We start from the raw sequence: 19,842 nt of genomic DNA, 5'->3' as shown, positions 1-19,842 counted from the left end.
CGGGTGTAGTCCCTGCAGGGCCCAGAGAATCAATTGCTCAACCCCAACTGGAACCGATGTCCTTGATGTGGACCAGCCTTAGAAGTTACTACATCTGGTAGCAATTTATTTGGAAAACAGGAAAACCCCAACTAAAGCCGTGTTTGTTAATTGCTGTATCAATCATTATTTTTGCAGAACGGTTTCTGTGTAGGCTAACCAGCCCCAAGGGACAATTTTGCAGATTTTCCAACAGAACAAACGCTCTAAATTAGTGAAATGCTTTAATGTAATAATGTAATGTAATAATTGTACAAACCATCAAATACCTTATCCCCACACTTTGGACAAATATAATGACTGCTTACAAATTATGATCATGTATGCTGTCATATATTATATATTATATTTACATATAGTGTGTATGGTATATTCTATGTTGGTACGTCACATTATATATTATGTAGTATGTTATATATTAAATACTATATTGTATGTTACTAGATTGGGCAAATTTTACCTTAAGGGGAGAGATCGTAAAAAGTTTAGGCTTGTGGGACACAGGGACGGTGTTGTCACTACTCACTTCTGCCGTTGTAGCGAAAGGAGCCATAGGCAATCTGTAAATGAATGCATGTGGCCACGTCCAAATAAAAACAAATCTGTTTGACACAATAGGTGGCTAGCCCATGATCGTGGTTTGCCAATCTCGGATGCATTTCGTGTCACATATCACACTTCCTTATACACTGGATGCTGTAAACTATGAATGCGTACTATATATTAGAAACATTTCATATACATGGATTGAATGACCCAGAGGGGGTGCTCAGTTTTCCTCGACGTGCAGCAGGGACCTCCAGGAGGCATTTGAAATGGCGAATAATAACCGAGAGAAAATACATCTGTGAAATCGTCAAAACATTGACATTGAATGTAAATCCGTTCAAAAGTGGATGTGGAAATGCTCACTCAATCTGCTCTCCTCTCCTATTAGAGACGGCAGACATTCTGTCCTGGGTCTCAAGTGAGCCCCATTCTCCTCTGGGGGATCCTTTGTGACAGAAGTCGCTGTGCACATCCCAAGTTCCAGACGCGCTTCCCGCAGAGACTGTGCCTACATTGCCTCCTTGCTTGGATCTCTCAGCAACTCAGAAGATAATTGCTCCGCTCGATCTCACACACAGCGTCCTTGCCACTTAGTGGAAACTTTCCACTTCGCCATCCTTTCCATCATATTCCCGATGGATTGGCATGCAGCAGGCTTCCTTGATTTCGGGACGTTGGTTTCATGTGGCAGAGCTCCCCAGCTCTTTCTTCTTCCTCAAAGATTTCCCACGGGTCCACATCTTGAAGGGCTATGAGTCTGGGTGGGTGCCCAGCAGGCTGCACAATCCTCATATAACAGCTGAATTTCCTGGGGATAATTCAGGGCTGGTCACTCGTGGTTCTCCCTCAGCATTGCCTCTTACACCCCCAGGTGAAGAAAGTGCGCGTGCATGTGTGTGTGCACTTGTAGGAGAAGTAAAGGGAGATGCTTATGACCATGTGGATACACAGGAAGAAATAAGACAAGCTCTCAGAAATTAAAAAGGAGAAAGGACCCACGGGACGGCTTTTAAAATTGAGTTCAGCTTGGGGCACCTGGGTGGCTCACTCAAGTTAAGTGTCTGACTTCAGCTCAGGTCATGATCTTGTGGTTCGCCAGTTCGAGCCCCCTGTTGCATTCTGTGCTGACAGCTCAGAGCCTGGAGCCTGCTTTGGATTCTGTGTCTTCCTCTCTCTCTGCCCCTCCCCCACCCATGCTCTGTCTCTCTCTCTCCCTCTCTCTCAAAAATAAACATTTAAAAAAAACCTTTTAAATTGAAAAAAACAAAATAAAATTGAGTTCAGCTTAATGAGTGATTAGAAGCTTTGAAGAAAGGTGGGGCGCCTGGGTGGCTCAGTCGGTTAAGCGTCCAACCCTTGGTTTCACCTCAGGTCGTGATCTCGCAGCTCGTGGGGTCAAGTCCTGAGTCCTCTGCGCTGGCAGCATGGAGCCTGCTTGGGATTCTCTCTCTCCCTTTCTCTTTGTCCCTTACCCACTTACACACACACACACACACACACACACACACACACTCAAAATAAAGAAATAAACGTTAAAAAGAGAAGAAGAAAGGTAAGCTCTAATGATAACAAGATTAAAATGCCTTAAGTCACAGGGCAAAGAGTAGACATGACCAAGGAAAGTGTGACAGGAGTAAGCGTGGAGTCCTGTACTTGGATCCAAGAAATTAACACAATACAAAACTGAGTATGTAAACAAAGTGGGCGTAGCTGAACTCAATCTCAACTGAGTATAAACTCAGTATCAATAGCCCTTCAACAGAATTCATGTGGCCATGAATACATTAATAAGGTGACCGTATGTAGAATAAAGATGGCCGAGGTCCCTCCACCTTGTGTCTGCCCTCTCTGTAGGGTCCCAGGAATCCAAGGAGATGAGGGTGACGCCCAAAGCCGCCTACCAAGCAGAGGGAAGAGAGAAGCGAAATAGAAGAGAACAAGTCTAGGGTTCAACAGCCGCCAAGCCGGGGGCCAAACCAACAGTGAAGCCTCGGAGGTTGAGAAAATTCAGGTGGAGATGGGCTGAACGTCCCCACCCGTGTTAGCTGCTGCTGCTAATTGTTTGCCAGGATCTGGGGCTCGGAGGTCCGGGGACAAACACATTCTACTCTGAAGGTCAAGACCATGCCAGGGCACCATGGCGGTTGTTGAGACACACTTTATAAAGACCTTTACTGGGGCGCATCTCAAGTAAAGCAACTGGACGGTGGGGGCACATGGAACGAGGACTGTAGCCTGGAAGAGACGAGTTCAAACAAGGGCACACGGGACACATGGATGTTGTCTTTAACGTGTGAAGAGCTGTCTTCTGGAGGGGGAATTTTGTCCTGTTTGATGAGTCACCAACAGGAGTTATACAAACATATAGTTCAAATAAAGAACTGACGGCCAGTGGATGAGAAATGAGCGAAAACAGTTTCAACCCAAGGAGATAGGTGTTACAGTATGTTATACTGCGTGGGACCCGGTCCTCCCCCTCTCCAGGGGGTGTGTGTAGACAGAGTCATTGGAGCCTCTGTCCCAGCTCTTCTCTAAACACTGTAAGACCTTGGGCACATCATTTACATCTCCTGTCATGCTGTGTGTCCGGGTCATCGGGAAGGATGTATCTGAAAGTGGTCCACACGTATCTAGACACTACAACGCAGGTATTGTTATCTGACTATGGAATCATGGGCAGTTGTACCGATTAACTTAAATTTAAGGTCCCTTTCAATCTCCAGAGTCTATGATTTACAAGACAGGGCAAAGTTACACTGCAGCCCCCACAGGGAGAATTATGACATATTCCAAGATATGGAATTAAACAGTCCCCGTGCGTGTGTCTTTTCCGTTACCATCTGCTCGCCACGCACGGATGCTGGATCCCGGCAGTGTGGCCACTTCTGGTAACAAGAGGACTTACAACAGTCATCGATTCTCAGACTTACTCACAAAAAGACAGGCAAGGGGCGTTCAAGAGTCCTCTGGCTACCCCAGTGACTCCAGTCCCCCATCCCTCAAAGGCTCCAGAGTCTCGAAAGCTTCACTGGCCTTGGTACACGTCCCACACTCCCACGCTCCTCCGCATCTGCCCCACCCCACCCCGAAGGTAAAGGATTGGTAGGTTCTGGAAAGCCCTGACCAAGCTGTACAACTGACTGATGCCTTGATTTCTTCCTCTCTAAAAGGAGGTGAATACCTCTCCCCTTCCCCCCTCCTTGGGTTGTTATGGGGATCAAATAATTCAATAAATAAAACGTTTTCTAATTTAAATAATCATTTAAGAACTTCCAAAATCCCATATTCCATGGCCCTGTACCAAAGCACTTCCCAAACATTAACTTCTGATTCTCAAAAGTCTCTACGATGTCTCATTTTACATATTAACTTGACTGGACCACGGTGTGCCCAGATACGTGGCCAAACATTATTCTGGGTGTGGCTGTGAGAGTGTTTTGGATGAGTTTAACATTTAAATCAGTAGGACAGAGTAAAGTAGATCTCCCTCCCCAGTGTGGATGGGCCTTGTCTAATCAGTAGAAGGCATGAATAGAACAAAAAATCTGACCCACTCCCAAGGAAGAGGGAGTTCTTCCCACCTGACCGCGTTTAAATGGAGACATCAGCCCTTTGTCGTTTTCACATTTGAACTGAAACATCACCTCTTCCCAGGTCTTGAGCCAGCAGGCCTTTGGACTAGATCCAAACCATTGGCTTTTCTGGGTCTCTAGCTGCTAACTCATCCTGCAGATCTTGGGACTTGTCAGCTTCCGTAATTATGTGATCCAATTCCTTATAATAATCCCATTGTGTGTGTGTGTGTGTGTGTGTGTGTGTGTATTCATATACACATCCTACTAGTTCTATTATTATGAAAACACTCTCCTATTAAAATAGTGTTGCCCCATTTGACACAGAAACAGATGTGCAGGTTACACAGTACTTGTAAAGAGTAGCACCGGGATTTAGATGGAGCTCTAACTCCAAATGCTGTGTTCTCTACCATAGGTTATACTGCTTCCTTCTTCTGCCCATTATGATCCCCCTTGGACAAAGCCAGGAAGGATCTTTGGAGAAAGGAGGGCGAACCGAATAAGCCCCGCATCCCTCAGAAGCAAACTTCCTGGGGCGCCTGGGTGGCTCAGTCGGTAAAGCATCTGCCTTGAGCTCAGGTCTCTGGGCAGACAGCTCAGAGCCTGCTTAGGATTCTCTCTCTTCTCTCTCTCTCAGCCTCTACCCTGCTTGCACTCTCTTTTCAAAATAAATAAACTTAAAAAAACTATTAAAAAAATTTTTACAAGAAGAGGTAAAGTTCCTGTGTCTTCAGGAACCCACCAGAGAAACTGAGGCAGGCGGGAGCGTGACTGTAACCCATGAACTGCTGCGAAAGGCACACGCAGGCGCCGTGCGCCTTCAGCTGGAGGCAGGCGGCTGTCAGGACGGTCAGACACCGCCCTGACGGCTGTAAAGGCTGGAAGAATGTGGCTGCACTGATGCGTATCTGCTGGAAGTTTCCCCGGAGATCCACACACTCCATCGGCGTGCCTCAGCCCAAGTCATCCACAGATTGTCATCAAGACACAAATCTGCTTGCAAAGAGATTTTCGCGGAGTTTAATTCCACGAAGAAAACACCGCTGCTTGTTAACGTGAAAGACAGATACCTAAAATACTGACAAAGGCTGCATGCTGGGCAGTCCCCCAGAACCTGGCCTGCTGTCCCCTAAGTCAGCACAGATGGTCTATTACTTTGGAAATATCATGAAAGGTCTACGGTACTGTGTTCATAAGAATCACAAACGAGGAAGGTAAGTATGTCTGTGCTTATGTGGCTCCTTGAGTTGGCTAATCCATGCTTTCTTCTCTTTCGTTCTGTTTCTTCAGCAGTGGTTTCTCCTTTTTAAATTATCTTTAACTGGAGACCTTTAACACACACATAAGCCTGGTTTTCATTATGAATCTGTAGGGCCGTTTGACATTCTTTAGAAACACAACTGTATCACTTTAGTAAGAAATCATCTCCCTCCAATTCCCCCATTCCACTGTTCTTTCTAGGAAGTCTTATCAATTTCTTGTGTATCCTTTTATAAATCTTCTATGAATATACAAAAGCATTTTTTATATATTGACATAGATATGTATGGATATAAGCATATATGATTGCCAATATATATAGTAGAAGCTTAAATAGAGCTCTTTACCCTTTATTGTCTAATATTCAAATTTCATTTGAACTGCTACCCTTCTACATTTTTAAGTGTTTATAGCACGTACAGTTCTGGTTCACTGTTTTTTAAATCTGCTCAATGTCCCAATATATGGAAGTACCGTACTTTATTTAACCAATTTACTATTGAGTTAAAGATAGGAACGTGGTTCACATTTTGGACAATTATAAACAATGCTTCGAATAACTTCCCTTCACGTACGTTGACGCTTCCCGCCTGGGTACTTCTATGAGATCGATTTCTACAATCTAGCCCGCTGGGTCCAAGGGTCGTATTTACATTTCTACACAAATAGTGACCCAGCCTGTGAACTGTGTGCATGCGTGTCCGCGTCCACGTATCCTCAGAACAGAGGGCTCCGTCACTAGCTTCAATCAATTAATCCGGTTAATCTTTAATTTAAACTTAAATTTAAATTAAATTTTAATTTAACTTGTGTTTCGTCGGTTATTGGTAAGGCTGCCTTTCTTTCCAGATATTGTTGAACATCTTGGTTTTCCTCTTCTCTGTTCATTTCCTTGGTCTGTGTTTCAGTTACACGATCTCTTTCCTGTTAATAGGAGTATTTGATTTGTTACTCATTATCATTCCAAAAGTATTCACTAGGTCTTGCTGGTTTCTTTACGGTATGGCTTACTAAGTATGAAGTCTGTGGTCCTCCAGGCTTCCAATTCGACATCGTGCTCAGAAAGACTCTTCCAACAGAATATTATAAAAAGTATCTATGTTTTCTGCCACTGAGAATTAGATTTTAGTTCTTAAAGCTTTCTGGAATTGACTTACAACTTGGCATAGAGATCTCACTTGTTTTGTTTTAGATTGCCAATTTTCTCAAATAATCCATATTTTCCAAACTGATTTGAAATGCGACTCTTATCATGTACCAAATGTCCATATTTATGTGTTTGAGTTGCTGGACTCCCTTCTGTTGATCCTTTGGTCCCTACCACATGGTTTTAATTGGTATAACTTTGGATTCTGTCATTTGGGGAACTTTAAAAAATACAATTATAGATCAAAGACAGTAGAGAGAGCCTGTGTTTCCTTCCCATTTCTCCCGGTAGCACCATCTTACATAATTATAACGCAACTTCAGAACTAGGAAGTTGACATCGTACCCTGTGTGTGTATGGTTCCATGCCATGTTATCACAGGTGCAAATGTGTGTCACAACAACTACAACCGGGATACAAAAATAGCCCATTGTCACACAGATCTTGCCTGTGCGACCCTTTGTAGTTACGCATCCCCCCCCTCCCCCGCACACACACACCTGTCCCCATCATCCCTAACTGGTTCCTGGCAACCACTAATCTGTTTTCTATCTCTACAATTTTGTTTTTCCAAGAATGGTGTATAAATGGAATCATACAGTACGTGACCTTTGGTATTGGCTTTTACTGCTCAGCGTAACGCCCTTGAGACCCAGCCCAGCCGCTGTGTGTATCAACAGTCTACTCCACGTACGACGTATCACACTTTGCTTGACCGTTCATCTGTTTAGGGACACCGCGGTTGTTTCCACTTTGAGGCTATTACAAGTACAGCTGCTAGAAACAATTACTTACGGGTTTTTATGGGAACATAAGTTTTCACTGATCTGAGATAAATATTCAAGAGTACAACTGCTCGGTTTCTTTGGTACACGTACGATTTCGTTTTTTGCGAAACTGCAACTCTCTGCCAGAGTGGCTGTCACGTGTCACATCCCCACCAGCAATATGTGAGAGATCCCGTGTCTCTGCTTCCGCATCAGAATTTGGGATTATCACTATTTTTTACATTTTCGTTCTAATAGATGTATAATGATATCCCACCAAGGTCTTAATTTGCATTTCCCTAATGAGAATTAAGCTAATGGTATTCAATATGTTTTTAAGAACTTGTTCACTATCCATATATTCTCTTCATGCCTTTTGCCCATTTTGTGATCCGATTATTTTTTTTAGCTTTGATTTCTGAGAATTTATCATTTTAAATATGAGTCCTGTGTCAGATATGTGGCTTGCAAGTATTTCTTTATCCCTTTGTCTTTCCATGTTCTTAACAGGGTACGTTGTAGAACAAAAGTTTTCATTTTCGAGGAAGTCTACTTCTTGAATTTTTTTTTAACATACAACATGTTTTTGATGTCATAACTAAAAATGCTTCACCCAGCCCTAGGTCCCAAAAGACGTATTTTCCTATTGTTTTTTTCTAAACACGGTTTTGTTTTTAAATCTATGCTCAATTTTGTGTCAGTTTTTGCATGAAGGGTGAAATATAGGTGGAGGTTCTTTTTTGAGTGTTTTGCCTGTGGATATCCAATTCAACATTACCTGTTGAAAAAACTATCTCTTGCAACTCCATCGTTCCTGATCATAGTGAAAACACCCACTGTTGTCGATGGTTTTAGCTGTGGGGTTTTTTCTACATATTTTTTGTCAAGCTAAGGAGGTTCCCCACCACTCCCAGTTTTCTTCAGAGATTTTTCTCATGAATTAGTGAATTTTTCAAATGCTTCTTTTCTTTATCAATTGATAGAGTCGTGTGACCTTTCTTGAGCATGGGAATATCATGGATTACATGGATTGATTTTTAGTTTTCTAGCATTCTTGCATATTTTGGACATGATGGGTAGTTCTTGTCACATGTTGGTGAATTCTATTTGCTAATATTAAGAGCTTTTGCATCTTTATGAAGATACTACTCTAGATTTTCTTTCTCTTTTGTACTATCTTTGTCTTGTTTTGCTATCAGCGTAATATTTGCTTCATAGGATGAGGTGAAAATGTTTCCTTTGCTTTTATTTTCTGGAAGGTATTCTGTAGAATTAGTGATCATTCTTTAAATACTCAAATAACTCTCCAGTGAAACCATCTGGGTCTGGAGATTTCTTTTTCAGGAGCTTTTTAATGACACATTTAATTGTTTTCATTGTTAAATGGCTGCAGATGATCTATTTCACATTAGGTGAACTGTGGCAGCTTATTTTCTAAGGAATTGGTCCATTTCATGTAAGTTGTCAAACTTAGGTGGGCACAATTGTTCACGGTATTTCCTTATTACCCTTCTCATGTCTGTAGGGTCTGTCACGGTATCCTCTGTTTCACTCCTGATATCAGTAATTTGTGTCTTCTCTTTTTTTCTTTGTCAGTCTTGCCAGAGATTTGTCAATCTCATTGACCTTTTCAAAGAACCAGCCTTTTGTTGCATTGATTTTCTGTATTGTTTCTCTGTCCACAATGTCCTCTATTTCTGCCCTTCTCTGTATCATTTCCTTCCTTCTTGTTTCGGTTAGTTTTTGCTCTTCATTTTCTGGTTTCTATTACTCACTGGAGAATTTTACTCTCTTTCGCTGCAGACGTTTAGTAGGACAGTCGTGTCCCACACATGTCGGCAAGATGTGTTTCATTTTCATTTAGTTCGGTGTTTCTGTTTTTGTTTCCTTATTCCTCTGAGACTCCCTTTTTGACCCGCGGATTATTTGGAAGCGAGCTGTTTAGATTCCAAGTGTTTGGAGAAACACTTGGAGAAAAGTATCTCCAAAAGAGAATTTTCTAGTTATCTTCCGGTTGTTTCCACTTTAATCTTACCGTGGTCAGAAAACACTCTTCAATTCTTTTACGTTTGTGGAGTTTACATTATAGCCCAGGTTGCCGTCCATCTGTCTTGGTGTCTGTTCCGTGGGCTCTTGAAAAGAAGCAATCCTGCCATCATTCAGTGGAGTGTTCTCTGCTATTGAGAGACCAGTGTGGAAGTCCCCAGTGTGGATTTGTCTTTCTCCTTCCAGTTTTATCCATTTCTGCTCAACATATTTGGCAGTGCTCTGGTTCACTCACCTTTGGAATTGCTGTTTCTTTGTGAGGTGACTCTGTCCTCGTATGTAATGTTTCTTTCTAGCCCTGGCAATTTTCCTTGCTCTACGGTCTATTTTAGCTGATATTAATATGGCCACTCCAGCTTTCTTCTGATCAATATTTGTATGGTGTATCTTTTCCATCCTTTTACTTTCAACCAATGAGTATCATTATATTCGAAATGAGTTTTTGTAGGCAATAGATACTTGAGTCGTGTTTTTTTAATCCATTCTGCTGATCTCTGTCTTTTAATTGGTACATCTAGAACATTTTCATTAAATTAACTATTGACACATTAAGACTTAAGTCAGCCATTTTATTTTTCAAGCTTTTCTTCCCTTTTTAAATTTCTCTGTTTTCTTTTTCCTGCCTTTCTTGGGTTTCTTGACCTTTTCTAGAATTCATCTTTCTTTGTTTACAACAATTTGACTGTCTCTATTGCTTTTTTAGTGGTTGCTCTAGGCATTATATTATATATTCAAAACTTACAAAGTCTATTGGTGTTGACATTTTACCAGTTCAAGCAAGGTGAGGAAAAATTACCTCCTTTTATACCCCTTTACCCTTCATAGTGAATAATATAGTTGATTAAAATATTTCCTCTACATACTTTGAGAACCCTGTAATTTTTGCTTTGGCCATCAAATATAATTTACAAAACCCAAAAAGAGAAGGAAAGTCTACTGTATTTATCCATTATTTTGCTCTACTGTGTTTTCCCTTCCTTCTTGATGTTCTGAGATTCTTTCTCTTATTATTTTTTTCTGTTTAGAGTACTTCCTTTAGCCATTATTTTCAGGTAAGAATGTGGGAAATAACTTCCGATCTTTCACCTAAGACTACCTTTATTTCATCTTTATTACTGAAGAATATTTTTGCTGGATATAGAATTCTTGGGTTTAGACTTTTTTTTCTTTTCAGCACATCAAACAATTTGCCCCTTCTTCCTGGACTCCATGTTTTCAGGTGAGAAATCCACCATCATTTAAATTGTTTTCCCTAATAGGTAATGTGTCATTTCTCCCTGGCTACCTTTAAGATTCTTTCATTGTCTTTAATTTGGGGACATATGACTGTTACATGTTCTTGAGTGGACTTCTTTTGAGTTTATCAGACTTAACGTGCACTTAGTTTTTTAATCTGTAGGTTTATGCTTTTTGCTAAATATGGGTATTTTTTTTAAGCCATTATTTCTCTGAATACTTTTTCAGTCCCACTGTCTTTCTCCTCTTCTGGGATCAAATGACACGATTGTTAGATATTTTGTTAAAGCCCCACATGTCTGTAAGTCTCCTTTCATTGTTATTCTTAGTCTGCTTTCTCTCTGTTGTTGTTGTTGAGCTAATTCCTATCATTTTATCTTCAAGTTTCTTTCCTCTTTCCTCTCTATTCTTTTGGTAAGCCCATCAGGTGAGTGTCTTATTTTGGCCATTGTATGTTTAGTTCTGAAATTCCCATTTGGTTCTCCATATCATCTATTTCTTTGCTGAGGCTCCTACTTTTCCATTCACTTCAAGAGTGTTGGTGATTGCTTGTTGGAACACTCTTATGATGTCTGCTTTAAAATCTTTGTCATCCAATTCCACACACGTGCCCTTTGGTGTTGGTGTCTATTGATTGTCTTTTGTCATTCAAGTTCAGATCCTCCTGCTTCTTGTTTGCCAAGAGGTTTTGATTGAGACCTGGACCTTGATGTTATAAGACATCTTGTTGAAACCAGCGTTTTAGAAGGCTTCTTCTGACACCACTCTGGTGGGTGAAGTAAAGGATGCAGTATCACATTACCACCAGGTGGGACGGAATTCCAGGTTTTCTTCTTGATCTCCATGGACTCTGGGAAGGGAGGGGATCCTTGTTACTGTTGGGCAGGGGCAGAATTTCATGATCCCAATTAGGCCTCTAATGGTACCCTCCTGGCTGAGAAGAGGCCTCCATTGATTCTGTCGGGAAGGTGACCTTCTGACTACTGATTGGTGGTGAACACCCCAATTCTCCACTAGGCCTCTTCTGATGTCACTCCTATGAGAAGAAGTAGGGGCACCCTGAGTGGGGGTGGAAGTCTAACCTCCCCATCTGATCTGCACTGCCACCACAGGATGTGGGAGAAGGGCTCATGGCCACCCAGTGTGAATGAAAGCCCCAGTTCCTCACTCTGCCTTCTCTGACCCCATCCCAGTGGGAAGTTGGAGCATCTTGTTGACCTGTCAACAGTGGACATCTAGGCTCCCCTCTCTGCCAGCTGTGAGTACGGCTCTGGGGCCACAGCCTTTCCTGTGGTGCTTGGTCTGAACAAAGTGGTTACTATCTGACAGTTTTGTCTTGCTGTGCTGTTCCTTTCCTGGTCCTCTGTAGGAAGGAGACGTTTCTGAGAACGTTTTTCTGTCCGGTGCACATGTGCATTTTTACGTTGCTGGCTTCTCCATTATCTAGTCTGAGGTACACGAGGCCAAAGAGAAAACCCAGGGAATTCACCATCATGTCATTCTCGGGTTCCAAGGTCCCTAAACAGTCTGCTTCTGCTGTCTGCCAATCAGAGTATATATATCCTATAGTTGTTTTATATATAGGTTCTAAGGTTTTCAGTTGTATTTATTGGGAAGTGTAGGGAAATGTACACCTTCTTCATTTCCCCAGCACAAGTCACTATAGCATGTTCTCCTCCTGTTAAAGAAAAGCACTCTCCATTCATCTTTCTTTTTCTTTTTTTTTCTTTTTTCTAATGTGTATTTATTTTTGAGAGAGAGAGTGTGAGCAGGGGAGGAGCAGAGAGAGAGGGAGACACAGAATCCGAAGCAGGCTCCAGGCTCCAAGCTGTCAGCACAGAGCCCAATGTGGGGCTTGAACCCACGAACTGCGAGATCATGACCTGAGCCGAAGTCGGACGCTCAATCGACTGAGCCACCCAGGCACTCCTCATCTTTATTTTTCAAAATTATATTGGCTATTATGTTTTGCTCTTTCAGAGACTATTTGGGATAAACTTGTTGACTTCTCTCTTAAAATCCCCATTGGGATTAGATTAAATGTAAGGTGACTCTGTGACCCAGATATGTAGAATATTCAGTAACTAAATCATAAGTAATCCAGGGTCTCATATCAGAATGCCTGAAAATCTTAGGTTCACACATCAGCCCTGTATACTTAATGAAGGTTCCAAGATCAGAAGAGTTTCACTTCATATGTAACCGGTTGATCATAAAGTTCTGCCTCAACAGGTCTGTCCTCTTCAGTGACTTCCGTTTTTCTAGCACATCACGCTACCCTATTGTAAAAATTCAGCTTTTCCCAGGTTTCCACCCTAATGGTAGGGCTATGAACTCCTACAGGATGTACCATGCTAACTGGGCGTTTGGTCTACTAGCTTATGTCACTGCTTTTAAATGAGAAATCTTTAAGACAACCATTGCCTGGCCTGTCCATGTTGATAAAGAATCTATAAACCCTGGCTTTAGCTGGCTCTCCTCGAGAAAGCAGACCCAAATTTTTAAAAATAGAGCAAACAGGAGTTTCCTGAGTGTAGTACATGTCTGTGTTTGTTTTCTCCTGGTTATATAAATATAGCAAATCACTCGACAGAGAATTACATTGCATTTCCTGGGCTCCCAGGAGGGAATGTTTTCTTTTCACTTGCCATTTCTGCAAGAATGTGACAGCAGGAAGAAGGAGGTGGTGGTATTAAAACAAGGAGTTACGACTGCAAGTTGCAGAAGGAACATTTTTGGACAGATGTCGGAATAAAGAATTTCTGGTCTGGAGAGTAATTTTTATGTAAGCGAGTATGAGGCAAATCACAGCAAAATCGGAAAAAGCGGTAGTTAAGACAAAGTGGGCCTTTTAAATTCAATAACAAGCATTAAAGGCTTTTTAAGTAACAACACCCTTATCCTCACAAATATACTATGATGGCTCCCCTAACTTCTCGTCTCGAAGCACACGTTCCATTTCAGGGACACCGAGAACATGGCAGGATGTGTATACAGGTAGGGCAGAGTTGGCCCGAGAAGGTCTTCGTTTGACATTGTCATGTAACAAGGCCTGACTCTACGATGTCTGATTCCATTTCTTTTTGCTTAAAGATAAATTGTAGACATGCCCAGAAGAGCCCTCTTCTTTCCTCACTCGAAAGGGATAAAAGGACTTGATGGGGGGGTGAGGGGGGGAGGAAGAGGAATGCTTTGTGATTCAATTACGAAGATTAGGTGACAATAGGCTTTCCTCTAGAGGAAGTACATTGTGTATGAGACACTCACTTACTGGCAAATGAATTTAATTAAATTTGACTGGTTGAGCTTCCAGTGTCCCAAGAGAAAATTCGTTAGCTTCTTTGCTTCTTAAAATTCTTTGGCGGTAACATCTTGGAAGAAGCATTTTACTTAAATGGAGTGTTACGGGCTGAATTATCCCTGGCCCTCAAATTCCTATGTTGCCTAACCCTTAGGACCTTGGAATGTGATTATATTTGGAGACTGGATCTTTCCTGAGGTAATTAGGTTAAAAGGAGGCCATATGGTGGGCCCTCATCCAGGATGACTGCTGTCCTTATTATAAGAAGAGGAGACTAGGACACAAACGGGCACCATGGGACAACCACGTGAGGACATGGGAGAAGGTGGCCGTCGACAGCCCAGGAGAGGGGCCTCAGGAGAAACGACACCTTGATCTCAGACTTCCAGCCTCTGTCGCCGCAGGAAATACATTTCTGTCGTGTAAGCCGCCAGTCGGTGGCACTTCGTTGTGGCGTCCCTAGCAAAGTAACACATGGTGTTACGCCACCTTAGCAGTGAAGCTGTGGAAAGTTTGTTTCTATGAATTTAAATTATAGACAAACAACAGAACGCGAAGCGAGTCATTTGTGAACCTGAGATGAGGCAGATAGAAAAGCGCCCTTCCCTGGGCGTGCTCTCTTGGACAACGTAAGGCTGCCAACCTCTTAGCTCCTGCGGGCACGAGCGCGTGCCCAGGTCATGCTGCGTTAGGGAGCCTCTAAGCTTACCAGACGCTTCCTGCTGCTGAGAGTGATGCTGGTGGGGGCTGGCAGGGGCTCTCAGGGCCTTCCGAGTCTCTCCGCCCCCCTCACCAGACCTGCCTTCTGGGCTGTGCTCCCCTTGGCCTTGTTCATCTTTTTTCAGATCTCCCCCCCCCCCCACCCTGCCTTTCTCATTCCCTCCTGGGAATCTCCACCTGGGGCTGGCCCGAAGCCACCTGGGTAAGTCTTAATCCTTCTGGAGAGGCCTGTTCCAACTCCAGACTACTGGTCTACCTCCTGCTGCCTTCTTCTACTCTTGGTTTCCCTCCACTCAGTGCTGGTTGAGTCGCTGCCTCCCTGTGGGACTGATGGGCTCCAGAAAACACAGTCCCTGGTCCCTTGATCGCTGCATTCTCAGCCCTGAGCCCAGCTCATTATTACATGTACACCCACAAAATATTTGATGAGTAATAAAAAAAAAAGTCTAGAAGTTTCTGTGTGCTTCCAGAAAATCAGCAGAATAAAAGGTCTTAAAGATTCTCCTATGTTTGTACCACCCCATTCGTGAGTTTCAATAAGTCACTGCCTCCTATATCCTAATAAGCATATGGAAGAGCCCTCCAGGCCCGGGAACAGAAGAAAATGAGGTCCATTTATCCTTTGGGCCACGTTATCAAACTCATCTCAAATTTTCACTCATCCGCACTGATTGAGCACTCTCTAAATGCGAACCGAACACCGGTGACACAGTCTTCGCCTCCGATCTGCTAGATAAACCATGGGTGTCAGCCCCCGTCATGTGTTATGGAGACAAAAACATGTGGAAAGGCTCTGTGAGAAAGCAGTGCTAAGGCACCCATTCTGGAAAAGAAGTGGCTGGAAGTCCCTTTGGGAGCCACATCTGTGAGGCTAAAAAAGCATCCTCCTGGTTGAGTCAGTCCGTGAACGCTGGGTTTGAAGCCAACTCGACAGTGTCACTTAGACTCTTCGGGGTACGTGATCGACAGTCCGAGGTTTCACAGGAGAATGCTCGGGCCTGGGATACAACACATCAGATCCAGACACTTGACGAAGACTTCAGGGTCAGGCCTCTGGCCCCACGCCTAACGAGCTAATTGCAAAGTCCTCGCTGCCTCAATACGGGTTTCTTCATCCTGCAAATGACAGCTTGTGGTTTTATGACAACTAAATTAGCGTAATTCAATTCGTAGCGTTTGTCTCATCATTTCAGTGTGACCTGTGTTAGCTCTGGCCAACACGCGGATTTAATGAGAAAGACTCCATGAGAAATCCTGGTGCATTTCTGAACGTGCCAGCGCTGACTGACGGGACTTCTGAGACGCCCTGGGGAAGGCTGGCCGGCCCAGCCTTCCTGGCAGCCCGAACTTACCGAAGTGGATGAATTAGGAGAGGCGGTCTCTGTCCCCTGAACTTTGCAGGAAGGATTGGTCTTTGGCCTTCCTCCTCCTATCCAACCCTTTTTCATGGAGCTCTATGAAAGCCAGAGTTCCCGTCTTTTTATGGTGGCCTTGACCTAAAATAGAGCAACTCACATCTCACATCCTATTGGCTCGTCCTGTTCAATTGGATCCTGTTTCATCTAATATTTCCAAGGGTGATCCTTTAAATGGCATAGAAATTATTTTCAACAGCAGGGATCTCCGTGATGCCTTCCCGGTCCCTGTCTTCCCCCATGCCCACCTAACATATCGCGTGGTCCCCCAAGGGCACCAGCACCTGCCTCCCAGGTGCCCCTCACCCCTGCTCTCCACCCACCTTCCTCTTACAACAGGGAGAGATGTGGCCACAGGGTGTGGACATCTGTGCCACAGGGACCCCGCCACACAGTGTTGCTTAGATCACACTGTCCAAAATGAGGCTTGAGCTCATGTCCATGACTCTGTGGCTGGCTCTTGTCAACAATGAAAAGGAAACACGCAGAAACAAGGTGGGGGAGGTCACCCAAGGGGGTCTTTGGCTCCTTGTAGCCTTTGAGGACTAGGTGTGGGGACGCGGCCAGTCTGAGACCACGCGCTACCCCATCCTTCCCTTCCCTTAGGATATTTCCACTCTCTCCATCTGCTCCCTCTTCTTTGTGAGAGGACTAATACTAGTACCTGCCTCCTAAGGATGCCGCGAGATTAATGAGGCGAGGCAAGTCATTTGAAGTCACAGAGTAAGCACTCTGTAAATGCGAACCCCGTCCCTGGTTACCTTCGTTCGGGAGGAACATTGCAGACTTGTGAAGGACCCTTCTGCTGCCCTCGCTCCCTCCTAGCGGTTTGCACGGAGGCATCCGATCGTGATTGGAAATTAAGCGTGCGCAAGCACTTCTCTTCGCACTAAATAATTCACAGATGAAGAATCGGCCATAATGGGCCCACCCATCTGTATGAATTGTGAGAAAATCAGCTCTCCGAAGAGCCAAGGATGCCGGGAGTCGATACACATTTCTAAGGAGCAGCGCTGAAGCCGCGGGTGACAAGCCCTCGAGCGCCACCTACAGGCCGCGGCGGCCGTCACAGGCGGCCGGGCTCGCCCAGCTCCCAAACCAGAGTCCCTTCCCAGGGGAGTGACCGGGATAGATAAAAGAGAGTTGTACTCAAAATTTATACGCGGACATAGACGTGTGTGCGCGCGCGCGTGTGCATGTGTGCGTGTTCCGGTGTTTCCAGTGGGGAAGCCTTGACCCCGAGCTCGATCTGCCACTCAATCTGTTTGATCTGGGGCGATCACCAGCCTCTCGGAACCTCTGCTTCCCCACTCGTAAAAAAGGAGTGAGTGACTCCACTTGCCTGACGAGACTATTTCAGTGATTCAGAGGATGACGCACAGGACACATCACAGAGCCCGAGACGGAGAATTACAGTAATAAGAAGAAGGTGGTGACAGCCCTCTGTTCATTTACCTACTGATTCCACAAGGATTTCTGGGGCCTACTGTGCACCAGGCGCTCGCCGGCCCCTTCCCTCTGCAAAGCCACCGGCTCCGGAGCCCTGACTCACAGGCGGGGAAATTTGGAAAACGTTACGTGATTCTGAAGCACTGTTATGCTGGGAGAGAGTTCATATAAACACTCTCGTATCTCTTATCTGGGTAAATACAAACTCAGTGGAATTGGTTGGAACATTCCAACTGACAGCATACACATTAGCCAGGGAGTGACTTTCAGAAATTATCTGCAGGTTAATGTATTAGTTTCTATTGCTACATAACAATCACCACGTCACTACAGACAGGCTTAAAATGACACACACTTATTACCTCCCAGTGTCTCTGGGCCAGAAGTCCAGGCGTTCTGAGCTGGGTCCTTGTCTGAGGTCAGAGAGGCGGTAACAGGGGTGCCCACCGGGGTTGGGTTCCCGTCAGAGGCTTGGTTGGGGGTGCTCCTGCGGCCGTAGGATTCACGGCAGTCTCCTTCTCCAAGGCCAGCAGCGGAGACAGGAGGGCCAGCCTGCCGGCAACAGAGTCTTTAATAACACGCTCTGACCACAGAGTAACAGGCCAACCCCTTGACCATTTGCATCGGCATAAGCAAGCCACACTCTGAAAGAGGGGACCCTTCGGAGGTGTGAGCACAGGCGGGCAGACGCCTGAGGGTCTGTCCACACCTCATTCCCAAAACATACCAAGTAGGAAAAGGAGAAGCAGCAACTGTTTGCCAAGTACATCTTATTTCAGAAAATAAAACAGCTCTAAAAAAAAAAGAAAGAAAAGAAAAGAGAATGGATCCAAGATGTGCCATATACCTCGCGGCAATGATTCCCACGACAATTCTGGAGAAGGGGAATACTTCTCAATGGTCCAGGAGCTTGCAAGCTTAAGTTTCAGGACTAAGAAAATGCTGAGGGTTTCTGAAAGAAAAGGAAGTGAACAGGTAACGGGACGACAAAATTCCTTAAGACTGGCGTTGCCACCCTTTAGGTTTTAAGGAAGAAAAAAATCTCATTTGGCAGATAAAAGTAAACTGCTTATCAACCAAACAGTCGCTGACTGATTGCCTAGAAGGGCCACCTCCGAGCGTCCGGATGCCTCCTGGGATCACTGTCGGTGGTGAGGGAAAACGGCCCTGGTCCTGTGGTCCTGTGACCTCACAAGCAACTCAGAGCCTCACCAAAAGATGATGTCCCTGCTCCTCTCTACAACCCAGATGAACGAGACTGAGAAATGAGAGCTAATTGATTGTGGCACAAGAGTGTAATTTCCCAACCTGCTGTCATGTGTGGGCAGTATTCAACATACAAATGGAACCTTAAAAACAGAGTATTATTGGTTTTAACGAAACATTTTTTAAAAGTTTTTATTTATTTATTTTGAGAGACAGAGACAGTACCAGTGGGAGAGGGGCGCAGAGAGAGGGAGAGAGAGAGAATCCCAAGCAGACTCCACACTGTCGGTGCAGAGCCCGACGCAGGACTCGAACTCACGAAACCATAAGATCATGACCTGAATAGAAACCAAGAGTCGGACGCTTAACCGACTGAGCCACCCAGGCATCCTTAGAAGCATTTGTTTTTAAAATATGGCTAGACAAATGAACCAGTGGAGAAAATAATCTAGAAACAGACTTCATATGTTATCCAGAAGTGGCATTTCTTTTTTTTTTTCTGTTTTCTTTTTTAACGTTTATTTATTTTTGAGACAGAGAGAGACAGAGCATGAACGGGGGAGGGTCAGAGAGAGAGGGAGACACAGAATCTGAAACAGGCTCCAGGCTCTGAGCTGTCAGCACAGAGCCCGACGCGGGGCTCGAGCTCACGGACCTTGAGATCGTCATGACCTGAGCCGAAGTCGGACGCTCAACCGACTGAGCCACCCAGGTGCCCCCAGAAGTGGCATTTCATTAGTAGAGAACCATCCACTCAATGGACAATTGACTGTCCTACAGAAAAATCACACCTTTGTTTTCCTACCTTACACCACGCATGCACACACACACATACACACACACACACACACACACACCACGGTGTATTCTAAATGGATTAAAGACCTACCTGTGAAAGCAGACTGAAATTTTTGGAAGGAAATACAGGCAGCTCCTTGTGGAACACCAGGATAAGGAAGAAACTGCTGAGCAGGACACAATGCATAGTGTAAATGTTGATTGTGTTAAATATATAAAAAACTTGACTATGTTAAAGATAGATGTAATGTTATATTTTAAATTATGTTAAAAATATAAAAAACTTGACTGTGTTAAGAATAAAAAGTTTTGTGAGGCAGAGACTATAAACACA

At 44.1% G+C, this 19,842-nt stretch overlaps 1 long non-coding RNA gene across 1 annotated transcript; it reads right to left on the bottom strand.

The window, feature by feature from the left end:
* Positions 1-291: 291 nt before the first annotated feature.
* Positions 292-19,312, bottom strand: LOC113594262 (uncharacterized). Its single transcript, XR_003414612.2, has 3 exons — positions 18,352-19,312; positions 17,867-18,056; positions 292-6,347 (listed from the first exon to the last, which is right to left on the bottom strand). It is a non-coding gene; the product is annotated as an uncharacterized LOC113594262 (long non-coding RNA).
* Between the last annotated feature and the right edge of the window lie 530 nt (positions 19,313-19,842).

Source organism: Acinonyx jubatus, chromosome D4 (genome assembly GCF_027475565.1).
Source record: "Acinonyx jubatus isolate Ajub_Pintada_27869175 chromosome D4, VMU_Ajub_asm_v1.0, whole genome shotgun sequence".
Taxonomy (NCBI): domain Eukaryota; kingdom Metazoa; phylum Chordata; class Mammalia; order Carnivora; family Felidae; genus Acinonyx; species Acinonyx jubatus.
Note: the sequence above shows the minus strand (reverse complement) of the source record. Positions and strands in the feature narration are given on the sequence as shown.